General features: G+C 42.5%; 1 protein-coding gene and 1 pseudogene across 14 annotated transcripts in view; one reads left to right on the top strand and one right to left on the bottom strand.

Moving 5' to 3' along the window:
• Positions 1–23,609, bottom strand: part of CLASP1 (cytoplasmic linker associated protein 1) — a 221,949-nt gene that overhangs the window by 159,305 nt on the left and 39,035 nt on the right. The gene's annotated exons all lie outside the window — the stretch shown is intronic.
• Positions 22,436–23,403, top strand: LOC311626863 (c-Myc-binding protein-like; annotated as a pseudogene). The gene has a single exon. The product of its transcript is annotated as a c-Myc-binding protein-like (transcript).

The raw sequence follows: 23,609 nt of genomic DNA, 5'->3' as shown, positions 1-23,609 counted from the left end.
TGGGCGCCTCACAGTCAGGCAGCACTCTCCTCCTCCTTCATCTCACAGAACACATTTATCACTGAAATCTACGGCCCATCAAAAAATACATTTTGCTGATCAGACAAATAAAATAGGTATAATTGTGATTCTTTCACATCAGACAGCTATTGTTGTGTTGGCTGCTGTCATTTTTTTATTTGACAATCTAAGGGGAAAGAGGCCACTGCCCCTGACTAAATAGTCAGGTATTGCACGTTTTAAACATTCTTAACGGCACACTGGTAGGAAATTGCTGCAAAAAGGCAAAGTCTATGTTTTATTCTAAGACTTGGGAGAGGGCGAGGCTGGGAAGAGACAGAACCCAAGTTATGATTTTCAAAGGTGACTCTGAAGGCTGTGTGTGCTGGAGGCTCACCTTGGCCACTCCTGTTTGTATACTGTCGCCATGGCGATATGCACAGTAGTTAGCAGTGCAGACTCTGGGTCTGGGCCTGTTACTAGCAAATTATTGCCCTGTATGCTTCATCTGTAAAATGGAGAGAAATTTGAATATCTCATGGTTTTAAAGGAAAGAAAGGTATCCAAAGGTCTAAATGTCTTTAACTTCCTCTTGGCTAGGAAAGGCTTTCCTTCTCTAAGTGGAAAACAGCCTGTGGCCGCTTACCCATGCTGAGCATCTGAGCAACATGGGACAGTCCTGGCTGTTCGTGTTCCAACAGCTGCAAACGAGATCTAACGAACTCCTCATGAGCACACACTGGACTCCCGGCCTGCCAGGGCCCAGTCACACGCCACAGAGCTGTGAGCACAATCACCAAGCCCAGCCTCCCCCTTCAGAGTGGGGTGGATGCGCATGTATCAGGATTTATTATAGAAGGTCAAAATGCACTTCCTATTTCTAGATTTCCTTCGATGAGATTCTATATGGCATTCATAATTTTTCTATTTGGAATTTTCTGGGAACAAATTACAACCTGAAATCAAATTATTAAGTTGCCAACAAAGGTTAGGAAGGACGGTCATCCAGCCAGCACCGATGTTCCAGACTTACTGACAGGAAGGAAACGGGAGGATTCCCGGCTGGTCTCCAGGTATCTCCTCCCACTGCCTCCCCTTCCTCACTCACCCTCAGGAGGCGAAGGTCCCATTAGGACCCTCCTGCCTAACAGACAGCATCTCTATGCATTCGTCCCACACCTGTGCCTCTCACAAAACTACACTGTATTAGGACACAACTATAAGAGAGGAAGTTGTCAAAGTGATGTTTTCACATGGCAAAGCAAATTAAACAAAAACATAACACACAAAGACATCTCAAACACAAGCAAGTAGAAGATACTACAAAGTTGAATACAATTAGATGTAATAAGCAGTTACTGTATGCTGGGTGCAAAGGGTTCAGAGACGGAGAGGTAAAATGCGGCCTTGCCAGTAACAATATCGATAATATGGGTGAAATATGCAAATGACCACAATATAAGGCCACACGGGGTCTGGCAACAGTGAAGTGTGGTCTCAGTGACAGGGGAACACCAGCCACTGAACAAGTGCTCTCACTGGGGAAGTCACCATGGGCTTTATTTCCAGAAGCCACTGGATTTAAGCCAGACTCCACGTTTGTACAGGAGTTTGAAAAAGCCGAGAGGTGATTCATTCAGAGGAAGGAGAACGGGTTGGAAGGAGGAGTGGGGTTACCAATCAGTGAGGTGACAGAATGGGGGGAGGTGTGGGAGAGAAGCAAAGACAGACACACTGCAGGGCTTTGAACATACTCAGTGTTCAAGCATTCTTCCGCGGCACACAGAACCCGGCGCCCCTGTAGGGTGCACAGAACAAGCACACGTTTTAGAAAGTTTACTTGCCGGAGAGAGGAGACCTATCAGAAAACTATTTCAACGGGCTGAATTGCTGCTTATTCCATGCTGAAGAGGCTGTGATGAAACGTTTGTAAAGATACTTCAGATAAAATAGTAACATTTTCTTTATGCTTTTCTGCTACTTTCAAGTAGGCACATATTCACAAATATGGGGGGGGGGGGGGGAGTACAAAAAGATTTATTTAAGGGAAAAAACTACTAAAACTTATTGACAATTGGATTGTGTACGTTGGGGGAGTTAAAAATTAACCCAACGTATACAGATGGTTCCTGGCCACCTCTCAAAACCCAAACAGAAACATGCGAGGAAAGGAACCAATCTTCTGAGGTCCATCCACCATCTTCCAATCAATTAAAAAAGGGAGAGGAAAACCAGCGCTGGATCCAGTTCAGGTCCCCCGACCGGGAGCTGGCAGCACTCAGGGAAACGATTTCCTGAGCAAAGGCCTCAGGAACGCAAACAAGGCTGGCAAGGGGATAAGCTCATCAGTCTTCAAGCAGATTTAAAGGCATTCTTAAAGCATTCCTGACAGGCCTAGAGGGCATGTGCTAATAAATTAGTTCTCTATTTTCTTACTTGTTTGTTAAACCTTACCCAAGGATATTTCTCCCACTGATTTTAAGGGAGACTAAAAGGGAGGAAGGGAGAGAGAGGAAGGAAGATAGAGACTGAAGACAGAAAGAAAGAAACAGACACACAGATCGGCTGCTTCCCACACAAGCCCCACCTGGGGCCAGGGACTGAACCTACAGCCCAAGCACCTGCCCTTGACCGGGAGCCGAACCCTCGACTCCGGTGCACTGCCCGACACGGTAACCGGTGAGCAAACACCAGCCAGAGCCAATTCTCTACTTTGAATCATTTATTTGTTAAATAAAATTATTGCACTATATGACCCCAAATTATCATGGTCACTAGAATTCAAAGGGAAAATACATATTTCTCCTTAATTTATAAATTAATTCTCTTATATTAAATGTGATATTTATCCCTATTACCCAGTCACCTCAAAACAGAAATGCTGACTTCGGAAACTTCAGATAAAAAGCCAACGGAGGCACATAAATGAATATAAATAAAACTGCATAAATCTGCAGAAACCGGTTTGGCTCAGTGGTAGAGCATTGGTCTGCGGACTGAAAGGTCCCAGGTTCGATTCCGGTCCAGGGCATGTACATTGGTTGCGGGCACATCCCCGGTAGAAGTGTGCAAGAGGCATCTGGTCGATGTTTCTCTCTCATTGACGTTTCTAGCTCTCTATCTCTCTCCCTTCCTCTCTGTAAAATATCAATAAAATATATTTTTTTTAAAAACAAAACTGCATAAATCTGAGTTAAGGGTGTTGGCTTGAATCTGTTAATATCCTGGTTAAGGTTATATTACACCACAGTTTGATAAAACATAACTATTTCAGAGAAACTGGGCATTTGTACAAGGGTCTTTCTGCATTATTTCTTACAAAAGCCTATAATTATCTCAGTTTTTTAAATGGTTTAATTCTTTTAAAAACAAAACACCAATGGGCAGCTCTGACCTACGAAGCCCTAATTTACTTTGGCCACAGAACAGCCTAACAAAAACGGGAGCTTTGCAGCTGCTTATAGGTTAAAACATAGAAATGTATCAGAAATCAACTGACAATCGTATGGGTGCTCCCTTGTAGGTAACTAACTGTTTTCTCTTGCTGCTTGTAAGATTCCCTCTTTGTCTTTTCTCTTGGCATTTTAATTACGGTGTGTGTTGGTGTGGTCCTCTTTGGATTCCTTTTGTTTGGGGTTCTGTGTGCTTCCTGGACTTATAAATCTATTTCTTTCACCAGGTGGGGGAAGTTTTCGGTCGTTATTTCTTCAAATATTTTTTCAGTATCTTGTTCTCTCTCTCCTTCTGGCACCCCCATAATTCTGATGTTGGTACGCTTGAAGCTGTCCCAGAGGCTTCTTACACTATCTTCAACTTTCTGGATTCTCTTCTCTTCTTGCTTTTCCGGAGGAGTGTCCTTTGCCTCTTTGTATTCCAAATCTTTGAATTGATTCTTGCGTTCCTCTAGTCTGCTGTTGGGTCTCTGCATATTTTTTATTTCAGTCAATGTATGCTTAATTTCTAGTTGGTCCTTTTTTCATATCCTCGAGGGTCTCATTAAATTTATCGGCCTTTTCTAAGAAATTCTTGAAAAACCTTATAACCGTGGTTTTAAACTCTATATCCAGTTGTTTGTTCTCTTCCATTTCTTTCGTTTGTGATCTGTTTCCTTGTCTCCCCATTTTCGCTGCTTCCCTGAGTTGGTAGGGTGGCTTTGTGTGCTTGGTGTTCTATATGGCCCAGTGGGCTAGCCTCCCCAGTAACCTGAGGTAGACACTCTTGGTGCTCCCCTTTGTGGACTTTGTGGACAGCCTTGTTTTAGTCTTGATTGTTGTTTGTATCACTGGGAGGAATTAACCTCCAGGCCAATTGGAGGTGAGTATCAGCTGTGTCTACACCGGGATACCTTCTGTATTGGAGACAGCCTTATATGACCAGACTTGCAAAACTGCAAAAGCCTCTGTGCTCAGCTTGAATGGGGTAGAGTCTCAGGGCTGAGCTGACAGTCTTGGCTTTTTGTCAGTGCCTTGTGCATGTGCCTCAGACCTCTGCCTTCCACGGATCCCCTGAGTTTCCGTCTGACAGTCCAGATTCTCCCTGTAAGAGTGAAGGTCCCCAAGGGCTCACACGGAACTTGGTTTCAGTGCAGTTGGAACTGGGATTCAGTGCAGTTAGGAGCTTCCAACTCCTTCCACTATGGAAAGCCTACAGCAATCACCACAGTCAGACCTCTCTGCACACACTTACACACTCACACAAGGCTCTAGACCAGTGTTTCCCAACCTTCTCTCATGATGAGAATCACCTGGTGGAGTTGTTAAAACACAGATTCCTGAATCCCAACTAAGAAGTGCTAAACTAGAATTTTTGGGAACATATAGGTAAAATTGCATACTTAACTTAGTGCTCTGTATATAAAATCTGTCTTAGAGCACTAGTTAAGTATACAATTTTACCTATATGTTCCCAAAAATTCTAGTTTAGCACTTCTTAGTTGGGATTCAGGAATCTGTGTTTTAACAACTCCACCAGATGATTCTCATCATGAGAGAAGGTTGGGAAACACTGGTCTAGACCCTGCCCGCTGCGACTCCCCTGAGTCTCTGAGTCTCCGGGTGCCTTTCTCTACAGTCCAGACTCCACCTGCATGAGCCTGGGTCCATGGGGTTTCGGCTGGGGTTCAGTGCAGTTGGAACTGGGGTTCAGTGCAGTCGGGGGCTTCCTTTCCCCTCCCGCCAGCCAGGTACTCGGTTGCCCTTCCTCTCTGCGCACATCTCCCTACCTCAGCGCTTTGTAGCTCCTCTGATCCATGAGCTTTTCTCTTTCTTTCTAGTTGTAGAATTCCCACTCAGCCAGCTTTTCTGTGTTTTTGAATGATGTCCGTTCTTTTAGTTGTTGTTTTGAAATTGTTGTGCGAGGCAGCAGTTTAGGTGCTTTGTTATTGTTATCAAGTTAATTATCAGCTGTTAATTATGTAAAACTATCCTGTATCCATCTCTGTAAAAGAAGCATATGTCCATCATTCCCTTTTTACCCTATCCCAGAGGTTTCCCCACTTTACGTTATCCCACCTCCTTAATCTATCACCAATGGATTTCATGTAACTCACCTACATCCTTTTTCTTTGATTGCAATGTATAAACACAGATGTAACCCGCCATTCTCCGGAGCATTATCTCAATTCGTTGAGGTTCTGCTTTCCCGCATATGTCGGCAGTTTGGCTCAAATAAACTCACAAAAATTCTTTACAGGTCTGAATTCTTTTTCACATTAACGTTACAGAGAGGCCTCCTTTTAGGAAGTTAAACCTTGCCCAATATCAGAGGGTGCAAATCCCCTCCTACAACTGAAAAATGATGCTGCTGAAAGCATTACACAAGCCAAGGCAAACCCCTGGCCCTGACAGATGGATCTCTACAATGGCCAGATATATGCACTCTGGTTTTCTCTGATATTATTCTCATTTGACTATTAAAATATCTCATGGAATACCATGAGCAGGAAAGATTGAGAATATTTTCATTAGACAGCAATAGGACAGTTTTCTAATTCTGTAATCTTTCATTACTTCTTTTTTTTCACCCTCCCCAAGTTTTTCAACAAATTTTACGCAGCAACAAGTGTGCCAAGGCATTAAGCAGAGGATAACAGGTAAAATGCATTTAAAAAGAAGAAAGGTATAGAGAGAGAGAGAGCCAGACACTGACTATATCATCACAATAGAAAGTCAGCTACGAGGGAAAGCTTGGAAGGTTTATACAGTTGGGGTCAATTCTAGTCTGAAGACCAAGAAATAAGATCGATGAGAGATCAAGATTGTAGAACATAATGTAAGTAATGAAAGTTTCTGTTCTAAAAGAAATAGACAGCTAACAAAATACAGAAAATCAGCTCTGAAACACACTTTGGCTACCCCTACCAGAGAAAAGGACAGGCGACAGAAAGAACAGCGTGACATATTGAGCCTCACTATACCTACTTTCCTTTTTTCTCTTGTTTTGTTAATCCTCACCCAAGGATATTTTTCCATTGAATTTTAGAGAGAGTGGCAGGGAGGGGAGAGACAGAGAGAAAATAACATTGGTTTGTGAGACATCAGTTGGTTGCCTCCTGCACAAGTCCCGACTGGAGCCAGGGATCGAACCTGCAAATGAGGTACATGCCCTTGACAGGAATCGAACCTGGAACTCTTCAGTCCCGGGGCCGCCACTCTATCCACTGAGCCAAACCAGCCAGGCCTATACCTGGCTATTTTCTTAACCAAACTGCATGACTCAATCAATGTATGATCTGAACCTATTGTAAATGCTTATCTATAAAATCAATGGTAGAGGAACAGTCATATTCCACTATTACTTTACTTGTATTTGCTACGGGACACAGGAAAGAAAGCCACAGGAAGCCTGGACTCCAAAGAGTCAGCTCTCAGAAAGTCGCTGACAGCTCTTGGAAAACCACTGGGGCAATATTATGGTGGTTTTACAGAAGGGAATGGAGCCTTCCTACATTCCTGCAGCACGCAGCCAGTGCTCTGCTTTGTTCTGTGTTTGATGTTGGAGGGGGGGTGGGATGCAGCACCTCTAGCAGGGATAGATCCGGGTTATGAGACTCCCAAAAACAGCACAGTCCTGCCCCCCCAGAAGCTCATACTTTATGGGAGGTCACACACCAGCAGGTAACCGAATATACTGTGAACCCAGATAAAAGCATCTCCTTGCTGCCAAGTCTGACAAGATGCCTCAGACTCATTTTAGGTGATTCCTGCCTAGACCCGGAGTCAGCCGTTCTCTAAGGTGCCCCAATTACTTTTACTGGGAAAGCCCCCTTCAGCTGTGTGCCCTTCTGATGACTGAAGAGGGCTCCTACTGGAAGATGCTCAAATGTAATGGGCTGAACACACAAGTATGTGTAAATTCATCAGTTATATTAATACTAGCATGCTCTCTCTGGTCATCTCTGGAGGCTGGCAGACACCAACTCATGTTCTGATAATCGAAGGAGAGAAAAAACACTCAAACTGCCTTTCCTATATAGAAGCTATTTCAGAGGAACCAAATAGTTGATAAGACAAAGTTCTCTACAGAAGAATCACAGGTAAGAAATAATGAAAGGAGCCCAAACCGGTTTGGCTCAATGGATAGAGCGTCGGCTTGGGGACTGAAGGACCCGGGTTCGATTCCGGTCAAGGGCATGTACCTTGGTCGCGGGCACATCCCCAGTAGGGGGTGTTTAAGAGGCAGCTGATCGATGACTCTCTCTCATCGATGTTTCTAGCTTTCTATCTCTCTCCCTTCCTCTCTGTACAAAATCAATAAAATATATTTAAAAGAAAGAAAGAAAGAAATAATGAAAGGAAATCACAGAATTAGAAAACAGTCCTACTGCTGTCTAATGAAAAAATCTGAGCAAGAATCATCAATTGCTACTAAACCATTAGATGGGAAACATGACAAAGGGACTGCAGATGATACCTGACCCCACTTCCCCAAAAGTAGGGCAACCAGACCAGATGGGCCTGCTGATGTGATGCAGCCGGGACCACACCAGCCTAAGAGGAGTTAGTTACAAAAAGAAAGCTGAAGCTAATCAAGCCTCTAAGACTCAGATCTAATTACCAGTTTAAAGACACAGAACATGCTGAATGACACAAGAATGCAATCAGTTAAATCCAGAATGAGGGAGATTCTACAGTACAAATTATACAATTTCTTCAACAAATAAATTATATGAAAAAAAGGAGTAACATAGGACATCAGCTGGATCCAGATACAAAAAATCAACTGTAAAAAGATATTTTTGAAACAACTGAGGATAATTTAACATAGAGCAATTATTAGATTATTTTAATTTATGGTTATTTTGTTGGGTGCAATTGAGGTTATTTTTAAAGTCCTCATTTATTTGACATATAATACATATGGAATATTTACAGATAAAATTATATGACATGTAGAACATATTTTAAAATATTTCAGAGGGAAAAGCAGAGAGGACAGATGAAAAGAATGGCAGGATGCTAATAATAACTGAAGTAGGTGATGGGTATGTGGAGACTCGTTGTTTTATTTTCTTTACTTTTATGCATATTTGAAAAAGTCCATGAAAAATGTTGGGAGGAAAAGATACAACCCTTATGCATGGATAATTGTCACAATGTTGTTTAAAATGGTCACAATATACAAATAATCTAAATCTCTATCTATTGGAAGAAAGGTAGGTAAATCATAACATGCATAAAAAGAAGTATCACGAGGCAAAAGAAATGACTATATTTTAATATTTTAAAAATTCCAAAAACATTTTATATTAAAACAAAGCAAACATACTGTATTCTAATGTGGTACATGCAAAGGAAAAGCTCAGAAAGATGCTCACCAACGTGTGGGCACCTCTGGTAGTCACATATTAAGCAATTTACTTTCATTACTAACTGTTGGGAATTTCTTAAAAAGACTTTCAGTGAAATAATTTTTTAGGGGGGGAGAGGGTGGTAAACATTTATTTTTAGTTTCCCAAATTTAAAAAGGGGTTGAAAATTCAATTCTTATGGTGCTTAAGTGGCATAAAATATTGAAAGCAATTATCACAAGATCTGGTATATAACTAGACATTCAAAACATGTTAAAGCTCTTCTTTTTATTTTTTACTACATTTGTAAGCCGTATTAAACCCCTCACTTCTTTAAAATAAATAAATAAATAAATAAATAAATAAATAAATAAATAAGCAAGCAAAACAGCCCTGGCTGGGTAGTTCAATTGGCTAGTATTGTCCCAATATACCACGGTTTGGGGTTTGAACCCCAGTCAGGACATATATGATATTCAACCAATGAATGCGTAAATAAGTAGAACAACAAATTGATGTTTCTCTCTCTCTCTCTCTCTCTCTCTCTCTCTCTCTCTCTCTCTCTCTCTCCTTCTTCTCTCCCATTCTTTCTCTCTCTAAAATCAATCAATAAAATTTAAAAACACTCCTTTGAGTCCAAAACATACATACTTTCCTTCTCTTCCTTCATTTAATTGATACCTAATACATGTTTTATTTTAAAGTTTAAAACAGAATCCAGTCTTCATTAATACAACCCTATAATGTTCCTTTTGAAACTGAAACAGATCTCTTGAAAATATGGTATTATCAGTTTCCTTAGATTGTCTTTTCATAATAACTTCCCATTTATCCCCCCAGACAATCACTAATGCAATTACAATCCTTTCTAAGACTGCTTTGTTAGTGAAGTCAAAAGACTTCCATTCTAGGCCTGGCAACAAATGAATGTTTCCCTCTCTCTCCCTCCCTCCCTCCCTCCCTCCCTCCCTCCCTCCCTCCCTCCCTCTCTCTCTCTCTCTCTCTCTCTCTCTCTCCTCCCTCCCTTCCCTTCCTCTCTCTAAAAATTTTTGTTTGTTTTGTTAATCCTCGCCCGAGGATATTTTCGCACTGATTTTTTTCTTAGAGTAGAAGGAAGGGGGAGAGAGAGAAACATTGATACGAGGAACAAGGATTGGTTGCCTCCACACACAGCTGGACCAGGGCCAGGATGGAGCCTGCAACAGACGTTCGTGTACATGCCCTTGACCGGAATCAAACCTGGGACCCTTCAGTCTGCAGGCCAACACTCCATCCACTGAGCCAAACCAGCTAGGGCCTCAGGTAAAAATTTTTTAAAAGAGAGATCGATCTCCATTCTACCATGGGGCACAGCTACCACCTATGGGATTATGACAGAATGTCTCTACTCAGAATCCCACTCAAGCAGGTTAGGGCAATTCTGGGGCACTTCCATTGGCCTCAGGTGGCCTCAGGTGGCCTTGGGTGGCCTCAGGTGACCTTGAATAACCTCTGGTGGCCTCAGGTGGTCTCAAACGGCCTCAGCAGAACTGGCACTGGGACTGGGAGGGTGCGAGAGCCCCTCTTCCCAGGAACAGGGTGCAGCCAGAAAGGGGGCTGCCCCTTCCTTTGTAAGGAACGGGCTTCTGGGTGGGGGTTTCTCACACAGTGGAGCCATTCCCTCACTGCGATCTATTCAAAGTCAGCTCTTGACATTGTTAGGGGACAGAAGAAAAGAAAAGAGGGGAGGGGAGGGGAGGGGGGGGGAGAAATAGTTAAAGAAAAAGAGATCTCCATTCTAAAGGTTTGAAATACATAAAGAGCATGCTTCAACTCCTCGCATTAGTGAGGATAAAGAAGCCTCTTCCCTCTTGGAATGATCCTCCTTCTCCATAAAGCAGAGACCAAATCAAACAGCCAGAGCGGGATTACGCCCACTGCACTGTTAATCAACTCTGAGCGTGGCTGCGGCACGTTTCACAATCTTCTCTCTCAAATTTCTCAGACAGCAACAAAATAAAAATCTAGCAATTACCACTGGAAGAAAAAATTTTAAATGAAGTATATTAAGTCATTAAGATAAGCTAAATTCAAACCAATGTTTGCTCATTTAGCTGGCAAACTTATCAAAACAGTTTTTATCAAAACAGTGCAGTAACAGATTTTCTACAAATATTTTTATAATATTTTTAACCCTGGCTGGTGTGGCACAGTGATTAGTGTCCGCCTGCACACCAGCGGGTCTTGTGTTCTATTCCTGGTCAAGGGCACAGCCCTGGGCTGCAGGTTCATTCCCTGCCCCCGGTTGGAGCGAGTGCTGAAGGCAACCAATCGATGTGTCTTTCTCACACAGATGTTTCTCTCTCTTCCTCTCCCCTCATTTTCTCTGTCCCCTTCCCCTCCTTTCCACTCTCTCTAAATATCAAAGGGAAAAATACCCTCATTCCTCAGCTGAGTATTTAAAAAAGAATCTTTTTAGAGCAACTAGTTGAAAATTTATGGCGGGGGAAAGTGGGGCTGAAGCAGCTGAATATGCCTAGTGGAGGCTTGATCCTAATTGCAATATTGCTTGGGTATCATCCATATTTTCAAAATGTAAAGTTACTTGTTGCCATAATTCCCACAAAAAAATTAAGGAATCACTGTAAATCACTAATTACTGGTGATCCCCTTAATCTCAGATACGCAACTGTGCACCTACCAAAGGCGCTGCTTTATGCTATTAATCCAACTTCTACTTCCTGTAGCAGACCATACAGATAATACATCACCTCTATTCTATCTGACCTGTATCTTCTCAGAGCAGTTGTAGAGGGAAATTTTTAAATTTGTTTAAAAACCAATATATGTATACTGTGGGAAATTTGGGAAATACAAGAACAAAGGAAGACAACCTCTCAGCTATTATTTCAGAATATGGATTAAAACCATTAAAATTTTTACGTATCTATCCTCAGATCCTTTTTCCTACACATTTATATGTAGCTGAGATCTTGCTGTATATAAATTTTACACCAGTTTATCATTTGACATTATTCCACTGGCATTTCCCTGTGTCACAGAAAACTCTTTATAAACTATAGTTGCTGCAGAGTACACTATCTTCTGGATAAACATATAGAAATACTTACATAGAAATTTTTATATTTTACTATAGGCCCAGTGCACAAATTCGTGCACAGGTGGGGTCCCTTGGCCTGGCCAGAGATCAGGGCCATCTCGCCCAGTCCCGATTGGGGACCAGGGGAAGGGGCTGCGGGAGGTTGGCTGTGGGAGCGCACTGACCACCAGGGGGCAGCTCCTGTGTTGAGCGTCTGCCCCAATGGTCAGTGTGTGTTACAGCTACTGATTAGTCATCCACTGTCCAGTCATAACAGTCACTTAGGCTTTTATATATAGAGATTGAATTTTAGATAGAGAGGAGGGGGAGAAGAGAGAGACAGAAACATCCATGTGAGAGCAACACATCAATCACACACACACACCACGGGTTGAGGCCACACCCCCAACGTGTGCCCTGAGCAGAATCGAACAGGCAAGATTTCAGTGCACAGGACGATACCCAACCAACTAAGCCACACCAGCCAGGGCACTTACATATATTTTATATTCTCCTAATGCTGGTCTTTTGAGATTTTCCAAATTGAATCAATATTTCTCATTTAAAGTGATTTTTTAATCATCATACACACATTTCTTTCATAAACACGTCACATGCACAGAGGCCACACATTTTCATTCAGGTTCTAAAGGACTTGGTTATTTTAAGCGATTGTGATACATAGTCTCTGCCAAAAGCCACATTTTTGTCGGAGAAAAAAATATCATCCATATTATTAGGACTTGAGAATGAACAGTAAACTGTAGTTCTTTAAAGCACTTAGAAATGAAAAGCCATGCCACAACAAGTCAAAAATCATTCTCTCCTGTCCTAACCTTGCAGTCAGCTCCTTCCCCTGACCTCTAAGAACAAGAATGTGAGGAGCACAGACTCATTCTGTTTGCCTGTGTGTCACGTTGGCAAAGGCTAGCATGCATAGCTGACCTTGAATTTCTACTTTAGACTCCCTTCTCAGGCAGACCAGCATCTCACAAAGGTGACTGCAGAGCCAAGAATCCACTAAAAAAAAAAAAAAGGCTGATGCCAACAGCACAAGGCCAGGACCCAGGTCCGGAAGCAAAGCAGAACCAAAGGTTTTAAGACCCATTTTCAATCAGTGACCCAGCCAAATAAATATAAGCAGAAACTTCAAATTCTCTCAGTCCAAGAGCATAGTGATTTTTAAAATTAAGTTAAAGCAAATTTTTCTACCAAAAACTTTCAGAGTCTAAATCAAATATCAAAACAAAACATAACATAAATTGGATCCTGGTATATCTTTCATTTTAAAGATAAGATTATAGATTTACTTTATCTTATCTGCTGCTCCACTATAATCAAGCTATTTCCTTTAGATCTTTGCACCTACAATCATTTCTCCCCCTCCCAGAAGAACCTTTTGTTCTCTTTTTGAAATAAATGTTTTCTTTCTAAACTTGGTTCTAAGGTCATCAATATTGCTCATCTGGTTGTCAGAATGCTAGTCCACCTAAAATCCTTACAGGGGTTTTTCTTCTTCGCCTGTAGACATCAAGCCACTTCTCCGTCATTGTTACACCACTCTTCTTCCCAACTTCTGCTCAAGTTTTTTTTTAAAATATTAATATATTTTTATTGATTTTGTACAGAGAGGAAGGGAGAGAGATAGAGAGTTAGAAACATCGATGAGAGAGAGTCATCGATCAGCTGCCTCTTGCACACCCCCTACTGGGGATATGCCCGCAACCAAGGTACATGCCCCTGACCGGAATCGAACCTGGGACCTTTCAGTCCCCAAACCGATGCTCTATCCACTGAGCCAAACCGGCCTTGGCTCTGCTCAAGTTTTTATTCTTTCCACTGAAAACTTAAAACTCACTACCCACCACTATTAGCCCAGCGGGAAATCCAAGACTTGTTTTATTTTTTACCATACTCCCCAAACACAATGATTACCGAGCAGCGAGTTATCTCTATCAGCAGAGTCTGACTGGACAAGAGAACTAAAGGCCTGGTGGTTCCCATCCACGTCCAATCAATCCAATGCCAGGTGCCCTGGAGAACATTACTTAGCCTTAAAGAGCCTCAGAGCTACCTCGGGGAAGTGGGATAAGATTTAAAAGTAATGTACACATCCCGGCTGGCGTGGCTCAGTGGTTGATTATCCACCTATGGATCAGGAGGTCATGGTCCAATTCCCAGTCAGGGCTTATGCCCTGGTTACAGGTTCAATCCCCAGTAGCGGTGTGCAGGAGGCAGCCAATTAATGATTCTCTCTCATCACTGATGCTTCTGTCTCTCTCTCCTTCTCCCTTCCACTCTGAAATCAATAAAAATATATCTTTTAAATAGTTAAAAATAAAAGTAGTGCATATAGAAGCATACTGTAATTTCTGACACAGGAGATCAAATACCTTGATGGTATTCAGATAGTTCCTTTTCTGCAATCTCTGACACCATTTAATCATTTTGGCAAAATACTTCTAGTTCCTTTTGACTTCACTCAAGCAACATCCTCCTCTCTTTTCATACCATGTCCACCAGGCGAGTAGCTCCCACTCAAATCCTTTCCAATCCTTGCTCATGTGTATTCACTTTTGTTCTTCACTATGCTCAGCTTTATAAAGCTCAATGCGTGCAATTTCTCCCAATACTGAAAACCTCGTACGGTGCTCACAGCTCACTGGCTCAACTCATCAAATCGTGTGCACACTGAAGCCTCTCCCTCACTACAGCCTGGCTGGAAACCAATTCCTGCAGCCTGGACACACTAACCGGTGTTTTTTATCGGAGGGAGGTTAAATGCCCCAGTGGATCTGATCTGCCCCATCAGAGAAGACTGCTTGTTTGTTTCCAAAATGGTTTAGAAAGAAAAGTATGCACCCCACAATCCACACTCATTGACATTTTAAGCAGCGAGAGACCTGGGCCAGTAAGCTTCCACCTCCCACTCTGCAAAGACACAGCCAAGTCCTTGAAAGGAGGCTGGCTGCCCGGCAAACAGGCTGTTTACACACCCGGCTGGGTGAAGGAATAAGGGAAGGAACACGGTTTTAACCCAAGCAGTCTGGTCCCAGAGTTCAAGCTCTTACCTTCTCCGTTGTAATCATCTATTCACAGAGCCAATGCCACCTCTGAAGAACCAGGGGAAAGCAGGGTGTCAACTAGGAACTGAGATGAGCTCCACACTACACTGGAGCCTGGGAGCGCCTGCCGGCAAGTTACAAAACACAACCCTGGGGCAGCAGAGGAGATGAAGGCAGTCGCCAAGGTAATATTCTAGAACAGGGCTCCACAGACACCGAGCACTTCAGCTCGCCGTGGTCGGAGGTGCATCCCTGCCACCCAGCTTTGGAGATGGCAAAAGAAACAGATCCAGCTGAAACCGGCCCTCGGACTGAAATATCCCGGGTTCGATTCCGGTCAAAGGCATGTACTTTGGTTGCGGGCACATCCCCAGTAGGGGGTGTGTAAGAGGCAGCTGATCGATGATTCTCTCATCGATGTTTCTAACTTTTTATCCCTCTCTCTTCCTCTCTGTAAAAAAATCAATAAAATATATTAAATAAATAAATAAGAGAAAGAAAGAAATCCATTTCCCCTGAGAAAGGAAACAAGACTTCAGTCTGTAAAAATAAACCCTCCAGGCAAGGTGCTTCAGGCTGTTTCTCTTCAGAGCAAAGAAAAAAGCTGCTGAGCTCCAGGTGGCTTCCTTTCTGCCTCCCCCACCCTCTTCACTCTTCCCGCTCCATTAGCAGCAGCGACAGCCCTGGCAGGAGGCAAGAGCCTTTCTAAGACAAATAAACCGCCCGCACAGATAACCACTTCTGAATGCCCTCCAGTATTCTTCGAAAAGAAAAAAAAAATTTTAAATGTCAGTTGTATTATTTTGAAAAACCCAACAATAAAAAATTCCCTTATAAAGACACTCTTCTCTTAAAAGTAATCTTTTAATAGGTGGGTATACGCCATACTACACTTTTTTTCCTTGGAATTCTAGTACCAAAAGGCCAGTGTTTGTGTGGGCATAATGCCACTCTTTCTGCATTTTGAAAATGTTGTCTGAATCATTTATGGATTGATGTACACAGAGAGTTAAAGCATAAATGATAAAGCATATAACTCCCTACATACATCGGTCCATATGTGATGCATATAGTTTTCTCCAACTATGCTTAATGGTATTAAAAACAATCGTAAAAGGTGCACCTATTGCCAGCGTTCCCAGTATGTACATGGTGGGGCAAAAACAGGTTTACAGTGTTGAGGACACGAAACAGTTTATTTTTGTATTATTATTTCTTAATCGTTACATTATTTACCGTGCGAATAACTAACTTTTGCCCACCCTGAATGCATGTTTGCACTGTGCACATCACACCCATCCACCTGTGCTCTGGGGCCCTGGGAGCCGAAATGCTCAGGGTGGCCCTCGGGCTGGGCTGTAGTGTGTAGTTAACCCCAAGCAATCCCTCTTGTGCAAAGCACTGGCTTTCACCCACTTCTCATGCTACTTCCCTCAAAGCAGCATGACGAAGCCAAAGGCTGATCCTGACTAACATAGCCTAGGATAGAAAAGGTTTGGCCCTAAGAAACATCTAGAAAAAGAAGAGAACAGGGAATCCAGCTCCTACAAAGAAGAAAGTGGCCCAGATCCAGAGGAGGGCTGGAAATAGGGCCTGGAACTCCCTACCATGTCCTATTCTTCATTTCTTTAACTAATAGCTCCTCCCCTGATTTTAAAACTACTCCACTTGGGAATTATAGCCAAAGTAAAGGGCTCAAACTGGCTCTCAGAAAAATATAAGCAATGAATAAACATAAGAGGCTCAAGCTCACTAGTTTTAACCCCACTGCCTTACCCAGGAATGGCTTAGCGCGGGCCAGGCAAGGTACGTGCACACCTGAAGTGCTAAAGCAGCCCACACTCTGTGTTCCTCAACACATAAATGACTCAGACTTCAGATTTGTAAAATACAGAGAATGGCATCATACCCATACAGGCACTGGCATTTTATGCTAAGACTCCAAAACCTAGTATAATCACTAAGGCTGGGCTCTCAGTGAAAGGGGTTGGGGAAAGGTAGAAAAGCTCTCACTTGAGGACAGAAGTGAAAATCCAGGTAATCCAGGGTCACCCGAAGACAAAGCAGTGAAACGAGGTGCACACAGAGACAGTCCTGTGCCACGCACTGTGGACATGGCCACTCTCCGGTCCACCGCTCCTGACCACGGAGGCAGAGGTTCAGTGGCGCGCTTAAGTCCACCCAAAGCGAAGTACAAGAGCTGTCATGCAAACCCAGGCCTCTGACCCCAACCCCTGACCTCCACTGGAGCCTGCAGCCACTCAGCAATCCAACCGGGCAGAATGCCCCAGTGGTCACACCGGGGCCACTTGCCCCAGCCACGCCTCTTTTTCTTTTCCTTTTTCTTTTTTTTTTTTTCAGGAAAACACATCCTCCTTACTCCATCCCTTTAATACAAGTTTTCTGAGGGGGAACACCATTTTCTTGCACTGGCACATCTCCCTGCCATAAGGCGTGGATGAAGGGTTTGAGGATTTCTTTAAGAGTTTTTGAGTTTTACTCCAAGCTGGAATGGGGAGGTTCTTTCCTCTGGTGGTAAGCAGTGGATCATAGCAGGCGGACAGAGTACAACACTGAACAGGAGCCTTCGTCCAAGACGATGGACACTGGCCACACAGAAGCAGAGCCTTTCTCTCCCCCGCCACACCCCCATCTCCAGCACCTCACTGTAATCTCAACCTCCACCCTGGCCAGTGATCTGCTCATTTCCGTTCAAACTCGTCTGAACTGAGTTCTTGTTCAATAAAAGTCCTAACCATGATCAAAAAGGTTAATAATCATTTTTCTTAAAAAGCTGAGGTGCTGTGTGTTTTTATTAATATTTGTTATGTTAGGCTGGAATCTTGTGAAGAACCAACTAAGATCACACCCTATCCCTCACTGCCCAACACAAACAAAACTGCCGTCTACTTCACTTAGCATCTCCCATCTCAGCCCAGTTAAGAAGAGCTGACATGTAGGCTAATAGAAGCTGTGAAAGCACGTGGGAAAAGGAAAGGAATATTCCAAAATAATAGCTTATAATGGGTTTTTCCTCACAACTCTCTTGGGAGATAAATCAGTATTATTTTTACTGTGTTAAAAAAAAAAAAAAAAAAAAAAGAAGCTAATGGAATTAAAGAACAACAAATGGGAAGACCCAACTTCTTTAATCCACCTCAAAGTGAACTTGATTGCAATATCAAGACTTCCTCCTCCTAACTGCTGATATATCCCTCTGCTAATATTTTATACACCACAAGCAAAGATATTTTCAGCAATCCCAAAAACAAAATTATTTACTTTGTATCCTCCTAAGATTTGGTCTTATCTGAAAGGTTAAGAGCAGAAGAAGGCCTTTTCAATGCTGCTGCTAGCAACAGAGATAGCTTTTGCCCATCCGAAAGGAAAAAAGCCAAGAGAAATGCTAAATGCCCCTCCGACTCAGCCACTCAATCTTTCAGAACTTTCAGCACAGACACTGAGGCAGAAAGATATGTATGTTCAATCTAGTGATGCTTATGACCACAACAATTATGAATTGCCTAAATCAGCGATTTTCAACTAAACAAATTACTAAAATTCTGTGGCATACCAAAAAATACTATATTTCTTGCCAATCTAACAAAAAGAAAAAGGATAATTTTTATTCATTCACACCAGGCAGCTATTGTTGTGTTGGCTGCTGACACTCCTTCTTTGACAATCTTAGGCAAAAGAGGTCAGCGCCCCTAACCTTTAATAGTCAAATATTGCATGTTTTAAAAATTCTTGTGGCACACCAGTGTGCCATGGAACATTGATTGAAATCACTGACCTAGATGTTGGCAACCAAGTATGAATAAAAAAAATTGCTAACCATTCACAGAAGAAAACAATACACTGAAACTGTACTGACTCATGGGGATGTGGCCAGCCTAGGTGAGGGGCTGATGGCTGTTTGCAGGCTGGCCACAGCCCCTTCAGGGCGGGGTTTTCACTGGGGTGCCTGGCCAGCCTGGATGAAGGGCTGATGGCTGTTTGCAGGCTGACCACACCCCCTGGCGACCCAAGCTCCCTGCCCCTCCTTTTTTTCTTCTTTTTTTCCAGCGCCTCCTTAAGCTGAGGCCAGGGCTAGCTGGAAGCAGGTATCTAGGATTTATTTATCTTCTATAACCAAAACTTTGTAGCCTTGAGTAGAGGCCAGGATTGGCCAGGGAGGGCGGAAAGCTAGGTTTCCTCCATCACCCAGGGCAATCCAAGCCTCCTGCTCACTCCAGCTCCGTGGCTACCGCCATCTTTGTTGGGTTAACTTGCATACTTGCTCCTGATTGGCTGTTGGGTGTAGCAGAGTGGTCAATTTGCATGTTTCTCTTTTATTAGAGAGGATATTACCTCTATTAATGAGGCTTGTAACATGCTCCTTCATGGAACCACTGAGCCATCTCTCTTACCTTATTCAAAAAGTCCTAATGGCCATCTCTTCCACAGAGCCTTTAAGGATGGTTAAACACAGAAATCCCTGCCCTCATCAAACCTGGCACAAAGCACTTCCTCCTCATCTGTCACCCCTTCAATTTGGTCCAAAATGGACAACCATCTTTGCCCTACCCAAAATTCCACATAAAAAGCAGTTGTAACCCGATTATTCCTCCAGGCTGACCTCCCACTCTATATTTCAAGCCACTTTCACCCAATTCTCTGGATTCTTTGCTGTGCTCCTTGTCACGGGCTCTCCCTCTTACCCAATGTTTAAAAGATAGCTCAATGAGGTCTACAAGCTCTTGGTTTTCTTTTCCACCTGGATGCCATCTGACAATGCCCCGCTTAGTCTAAAGCTCCAGCTGGTGAGTTCTGTCTACAGGAAAAGCGCAGCTGAATAATTTGGATCCCACACACAGTACTGTCTTGTCTCTCACATTTTCCATGCTCTGCTTTTTCCCTTCCTGCAGTGTCGAGTATCTTGGTAACTCCAGGAAGACATTTTGCTGTTATTTGACTTCTATATTCCTTTCACATTGTTATAAAACCTTACAGCTGACCATTCTCCATTTCTACTGTAGAAAGCCCAGAGCCCAATGCAAACTTTATCACATTATTTTATTGTATGCTTATAAATTACTAGGGTGTCTTAAAACCTTTATGAATATAAGTGTACCTAAGTAAGACTAGTTTTAAACAGTTTATCCTTTCTGCACAGTAGTTCCTCTTTGGAATAACTATGAAATATACACTTACCCCCTGCTATACAAACAGACATAGGAGACATACCTCAAAAATATATGGAGTCAAATCATAAGTAAAGAAGAAATAGTGAAATTATTAAACCACCCTTTATCAGCCAACACAGTAATAGCTATGTCAGGCAAGAATCATCAATGGATGCTAAAACTAGTAGGTGAAAATTTGATGGCAAACAGGATATTTACATAGTCTCAAAATATCTCCCCACAAGATACCTATTAATCATAAAAGTAAAAAATAGCAATTTTTTGAAACCACCTGACAAGCACCTCTTGTACCAGGTAAGACAAGAGGTGCACTGTAAGGACACACTCAGGACAGAACATCACCTCTGCAGTATGCCTGCCAAAAATGCAGAGGCTTTAATAACCATGAGAAACACCGAACAAGCTCAAACTGAAGGGCGATGCCAAATAAATGGCCTGTCCTCTTCAGAAGTATTAAGTCAAGACAGACAAGGAAATGCAGGTGATGAACTACTCTGGATTAAAGAAGACCATACAGATGAGAACTAAATGCAACCTATGATCTTGTGTTGGATCATGGACCAGAAAGAAATTATTATCCTTTCTCTATAACGGGCATTAGTAGAATAGGTGAAATGTGAATAAGGTTTATGGACTAGATGTTAGTACTCCATCAGTCCTAATACTGATTTAAGTAACTGTACTAAGATTATATAAGTGAATGTCCTTGTTTTTATCATTATATCAGTTTCAAGTGTACAACATAATGATTCAACATTTGTTTGTATTGCAAAATGATCACCCCAGGAAGTCTGTCTACTTCACATCCATCACCATACATAGTGACAAGGTTTTCTTGTAATGGGAATTTACAAGATATACCCTGAGCAACTTTCAAGTATACAACCCAGTATTATTAACTATAGTCTCCATGCTGCACACATTCCCGTGATGAACCACCCTTTATCCATTTTTCCCACTCCCAACCCCACTCCAGACAACCACCAATCTGTTCTCTGCATCTAGGAGCTTAGTTTATGGAAGGGGTTTTGGTATTTTTTTAGGGTCCGCATGTAAGGGACATCAGACAGTATTTGTCCCTTGAATTATTTCACTTAGAATAAATCCTTCAAGGCCCATCCATGTTGTCACAAATGGCATGATTTCATCCTTTTTTATGGCCAAATAATATTTCATTGAATATATTCATATATTTTCTTTATCCATTCATCCACTGATGAATACTTAGGTTATTTCCAATTCTTGGCTTTTGTAAATAGTGCTTCTTTTCACTGCTTTTTGAAAGTTTCTTGTAGGTCTAATATTTTCAAAAAAATAGATATTTTAAAAATAGATATGGTCATGATTCCACTAGGACCAGTTAAAGAACTGTTTTACATACATTAATCTTAAATATGTTTGTTTATTTGTTTATTTGTTTTAATTGAAGTACAAAATGAATTGCTTATCTCTCATTCAAGACCTGGTCTCCTAAAGCAATCATTATTAAATGTGGGGTATTGTTACACTCTTTTCTTTATGCTCTGACAAATAAATTATGGATATTGTTGCAATGTTATGAAGAAAGTAGTATTGCATATTGACTCAGATGTGGGCTCTAATGTCAGACTATCCAATTAGAATCCTGCCTCTTACACTTTCTAGTTATGTAATCTCGGGTAAGGTTCGTCTTCTCTCAGGCGGTTTCCTGAGCTGCAGAATGGGTACAATCAGAGCTACTACATAGTACTTACAGCATGACTAAGCGTAGCAATGATCTGAAGCACCTAACAGTCCGTGGCACATAATGAGTGCATAAATGTTAGTGGTTAAAACATTAGCTGCCATGTATTCATCAGCCTCATTGTTGGTGCCACGTTCTCACCCGAGCTGTCTCTTTTTCTTTTTGCTTTGACATTTATCTTTTATTTTATTACATGTATCCTTATTTAAATTTTAGCTTTCCGAAACAAGGCAAAGTGTAAGTAAGTGTTAAAAATAGAAAGTGTAACCTTCCTAACACACAGGTCCTCCCTCAATCAAAGGTTTAAACGCACCCTTAGAATGCGCGGCCCGCTGCCACTCCATTCAGGCTACTGACCAACAGTGCGCAGCCGAGAAGTTCACATCATCACCAAAGACCAGGGCACGGGCTGACAGGGCCGCAGGAAGGCATGCAGCTTTGGCCCCACATGTAACAAAGGTTAGTTTTCTACAGATCTCCTAATCAGTTGGCCCGATAACTACATTACAGCTTCACCATCTTCCTTGTACTGACCACAGGCTGCATGCGCCTTACGCACACTGGCTCACTTCCTCACACTAATGCCGGGTAATGGGAACCATCGCACCTTCACAGAGGAGGAGCATTACCTCTCAAAGTCTACGTGGCAGTCAGAGCCCGGCAGCCACGGTCTCCGGCGCCGGCTATGCCAGAGCCGCTGTCCCCGTGGCCCATTACAGAGCTGCCACTGGAAGGGCGAGCAGCCCCGGAGGCGCCTGCGGAAGTCAGGGGTGCTGGACACGCTGGCCGGGGTATTGGTACCTTATGTGAACAACCAGAGAAACCTAATGGTGCTTTGGATTTTTTAAAGCATCACTTGGGAGCTGCTACCCCAGAAAAGCCAGAAATAGAGCTGCTTCGTCTGGAATTGGCAGAAATGAAAGAGAAATATGAAGCTATTGTAGAAGAAAGAAAAAAACTGAAAGCAGTTTGCTCAGTATGAACCACCTCAGGAGGAGAAGCATGCTGAATAGGGCTATTCTCAGTTGAAGACTCTGAAAAATGTTTTGTAAGACTTGAATAGTTTGTATTGTATAGACATATATAACCTTTTCTGAACAGATGCTATAGAACTTATATATGCGTGTGTTAAATTCACCTATCACACTTTTACTGTTATAAACACATACTCTTATAATCACCAATAAAAACTCAATATAAAAAAAAGTATAAGTGGCAGAGCCAGGAAAGGAATCAGACTGATTATACTCAAATCTCAATTATATTCCCAATAGACTCTGCTGTCCTTGCATATGCGTAAACATGCATGTAGAAAAAGTGCCATTAACTACATGTATCAAGGACACCATTTTATTCGACAATACACATAAATTTCCTTGAAGTAACTGCTCCTGCGGTTTTGGTTTTTGTTGTAGTTTGCTTTTGGTTAGTACTGCTCACTACAGCTTTCCCACCTACAGGAGAGGCAACTGTCTTTAAAATTATACCAGAAAACGTGCCTCTGTGCGACCAACAGGGTAACACTCAGGAAAAACCTGCAGAGGACGGGCAGCTGCTGAACGGATCCGTCACTTGGTGGCAACACCACGCAGGCTGCCAGAAAAAGATCAGAAGTCACCTAATCTGAACCCAACCATACTTTCTGGGAGATAGGCAAGGGAAATGAGGGAAGCTCCTTCATCTGACACCTTCTCCTCCCGCCCACTCGCCCCAGGGCAGGGCTAACACGGCTCCAGCCTCAGCACAGACTAACTCTCCAGCCTGT

Source organism: Pipistrellus hanaki (genome assembly GCF_964339955.1).
Source record: "Pipistrellus hanaki genome assembly, chromosome: 8".
NCBI lineage: Eukaryota > Metazoa > Chordata > Mammalia > Chiroptera > Vespertilionidae > Pipistrellus > Pipistrellus hanaki.
The sequence above is the reverse complement of the archived record's forward strand: the minus strand, read 5'-3'. Positions and strand labels throughout refer to the sequence as shown.